Source organism: Aquarana catesbeiana, linkage group LG05 (assembly GCF_042186555.1).
Source record: "Aquarana catesbeiana isolate 2022-GZ linkage group LG05, ASM4218655v1, whole genome shotgun sequence".
NCBI lineage: Eukaryota > Metazoa > Chordata > Amphibia > Anura > Ranidae > Aquarana > Aquarana catesbeiana.
In genome coordinates, this window is record NC_133328.1 from 99,419,064 (window position 1) to 99,422,899 (window position 3,836).

The 3,836-nt window shown below is 48.1% G+C and overlaps 1 non-coding gene across 1 annotated transcript; it reads left to right on the plus strand.

The window, feature by feature from the left end:
- The first annotated feature begins 3,450 nt into the window (after positions 1-3,450).
- LOC141146514 (U6 spliceosomal RNA) lies at positions 3,451-3,557 on the plus strand. The gene has a single exon (XR_012244911.1). It is a non-coding gene; the product is annotated as a U6 spliceosomal RNA (small nuclear RNA).
- Positions 3,558-3,836: the final 279 nt, after the last annotated feature.

The window sequence follows — 3,836 nt, forward strand, 5'->3', positions numbered from 1 at the left end:
GGGCCTGTGTTTGTCTTTTTGGTGGCAGCGGGACACTACTTGTGCTTGCCACCTCACCAGCTTGAACTGCACTTATGGGACTCGCCACGTCACCAAGTGTTACTGCAGCGCTGGTTTGACTACGACCGGGGTATACTAGGCCGCTGGTGCTTGCCAGTTCAATAAAAAGCTTCCAAAAAAACTGTTAGCGATCGCAGGGATCAGGTCTGACTCTGCGAACGCTGCAGTTATGCGTTTAGTGTTTTGTAAGTGTCAGTGATCGATCGATACTGCACTTGGGTGGGCTGGACTGGGCCGGGCGGAGGGGCAAAACGCAGGTGCTAGCAGGTATCTGGGCTGATCCCGCTAACACTGCGTTTTTGGGAACCCTAAACTGCTTGGGACGCTAGTATAGATCTGATCGGATCAGATATTGATCCGATCAGATACTATACCACTAAAGGAGGCGTATGCTGCGTGCGTGGGTGTTAGTGGTACTGGCGCTAACCTGACGCTGCCTGGGGCCGGTGCTTGCTAGTTCACCAAAATGCTACCAAAAAAACTGTTAGCGATCGCAGGGATCAGGCCTGACTCTGCGAACGCTGCAGTTATGCGTTTAGTGCCTTGTAAGTGACAGTGATCGATCGATACTGCACTTGGGTGGGCTGGGCTGGGCCGGGCGGAGGGGCACAACGCAGGTGCTAGCAGGTATCTGGGCTGATCCCGCTAACACTGCATTTTTGGGAACCCTAAACTGCTGGGGACGCTAGTATAGATCTGATCGGATCAGATATTGATCCGATCAGATACTATACCACTAAGGGAGGTGTACGGTGCGTGCGTGGGTGTTAGCGCTACTGGCGCTAACCTGACGCTGCCTGGTGCTTGCTTGCCAGTTCACCAAAATGCTACCAAAAAAACTGTTAGCGATTGTAGGGATCAGGCCTGACTCTGCGAACGCTGCAGTTATGCGTTTAGTGTTTTGTAAGTGACAGTGATCGATCGATACTGCACTTGGGTGGGCTGGGCGGAGGGGCAAAACGCAGGTGCTAGCGGGTATCTGGGCTGATCCCGCTAACACTGTGTTTTTGGGAACCCTAAACTGCTGGGGACGCCAGTATAGATCTGATCGGATCAGATATTGATCCGATCAGATACTATACCACTAAGGGAGGCGCATGCTGCGTGCGTGGGTGTTAGCGGTACTGGCGCTAATCTGACGCTGCCTGGGGCGACGCATATCACCGCCGGGCGATCAGGGGGCTAAACCTTTATTCGGTAATAAACGGCGGGTGCCCTGACACTATAAAAAATAAACGAACTAACCTGCGTCACCCGTAACGGTTATACGGTGATCAGTGGTGAAAGGGTTAACTAGGGGGCAATCAAGGGGTTAAAACATTTATTAGATAGTATATGGGGGTCCCTGTCACTATAAAACGCTGACGGCGAACCTAAATATTTACCTCACTAACTAGCGTCACCAGTGACACTAATACAGCGATCAGAAAAATGATCGCTTAGCGACACTGGCGATGGGGGGTGATCAAGGGGTTAAAACTTTATTAGGGGGGGTTAGGGGGGTATCCTAGACCTAAAGGGGGGTAATACTCACTGTCCCAACACTGTAACTGTCACAAACTGACACTATGCAGTAATCAGAAAAAAAAAAAAAAAAAACCTGCTGGTGTCAGTTTGTGACAGGGGGGGGGTGATTGGGGGGGGATCGGGGGGCGATCGGGGGGGGATCGGGGTGTTTTGTATGCCTGGCATGTTCTACTGTGTGTGTGTGTGTTGTGCACTCACATTGATGTCTTCTCCCCTCGGCGCTGGAACGGAAACTACCGAGCCGAGGGGAGATGACATCATTTCCTTTGCTGCTGTTTAGCATACAGCAGCAAAGGAGTGTTCCCATTGGCCGGCGGCGATCGCGAGGGGGGGGCCACGAACGGATGGCCTCCCCCTCATCTCGGATCGCCGGGGAACAGAACGGGACCGCTTCGGGCACCGGGGGGGGGTCCGATCGGACCCCCCACCCGCGAGAGGCAAATCACGTACATGTACGTGATTTTGCCTGCCCGTGCCGCCTTGCCGACGTAAATCGGCGTTAGGCGGTCCTTAAGTGGTTAAATCATTAGCTATGCACCTGGTGAACGCAGCTAGACTATGTATCCCGACATTGGAGATCCACCTCCACTCCCACAATTGGGGAGTGGTTCCGAAGGATCTCTAAGATAGAGGAGATGGAGGAGCTGGTGCACATTTCACAAGAACGAATCCAAAAATATACGACTACGTGGGCCTGTTGGAAACATTTCAAATTATCTCAAGGCTACAGCACGTATAACTTCTGAATATTTTTGATCGGACTATCAAGAAGTAAAGGACTGTTTAGGACACGTCGGGGTGACAGCACCATACGGAGGAGACCGGGTGGACCGTGACTTTTGATGCTGCCCCCCCCTTAAAACCCCACTATCTCTCCCCTACCCAACCCGCCATCCTTCTATCTAGTTCTCACACTTCTCTGTTCTCCCTCCCTATCCCCTATTCACTCCTTTTCTCTCCCCCTTTCCTTATTTTTTTTTTTATCTATGATCCCTAACTTTACAAAGGGGTCATAGGAATCCCTCTCAACACCCTATCAAAGGGTATGTACAGAGTCACACGAGTTTGTCAAAGAATAATTGAAATCCTGAACTGACATATACATGTTTGTATGTATGCAATATATCTGTAATTGAGAATAATGTGACAAAAGTACTATATAATACCCATGTTTTTGTACAAGCTGTTGCCTTGCATATTTTTGTTAATAAAAATTATTATGGAAAAAAAAAAAAAAAAAAAGAATCTTCTGGTTGATGCTTCTTTGCTATGAATAAGGTTTAGATGTGAGTTTCAGAGATTTGGCCTTCATGTTTGAAATATTATAGAGGATCTTGATGTATTTTTAGTATTTTCAAGGATAAGCCTCTGTATTTTTATGCTCTAGGCATAGGATGAAAAGAAGTAGGGAAAGAGGGCAGCCCTGTCTAGTGCCATTGGACATTGGGAAGGGTCGGGACATAAAAGAAGCCATTTGAGAGTAGTGAGCTTTTAAGGCCAAGATGAAGGGACCGTGAAAATCAAATTTAGTAAGGGTAGCAAACATGTAGGGACAACTTAATCTATCAAATGCTTTTTGGGCATCCAGGCTAAGGATCAGAGCAGGTCTATGTACGCTGTTCAGCATATCAATGAGTTCAATAGTGTGCCTAGTGTTGTCCCGCACGTGTCTAGTGGGGACAAAACCCACTTGGTCTCTATCGATCCGTTTTGTCAAAAATTGGGAAAGGCGCTTAGCCAAAATTTTTGGGAATAGCTTATAATCCGTATTTAAAAGTGCTATCGGCCTGTAACTGTCTGGAAGCAATTGCTCTTTGTCCGGTTTAGGTATAACTGAGATATAGGAATGTAAAAACTGCTGATGTGCTTGCTTCGGCAGCACATATACTAAAATTGGAACGATACAGAGAAGATTAGCATGGCCCCTGCGCAAGGATGACACGCAAATTCGTGAAGCGTTCCATAAAAAAAAAAAAAAAAAACTGCTGATGAGGGGATTCGCCCTGAAGAAGAGAATTATATGGGGATATTAGAGAAATGTCTTGTAGTAGGAGTATGGGAGGCCATCTGGACCAGGGGATTTGTGGGTTGGTAGGCTCTTAATAGTGTTGGCTAGTTCCTCCCCAGTAATAGGGGTGTTCAATGCATGCATATCTGACTTGGTCAGTTTGGGCAGCTTCAAGTCTGACAAGGAAGCCTCGAAAGCCCCCTGGTCAAATGGGGAATGAAGGGTGGGCGTAAGGCAGTTA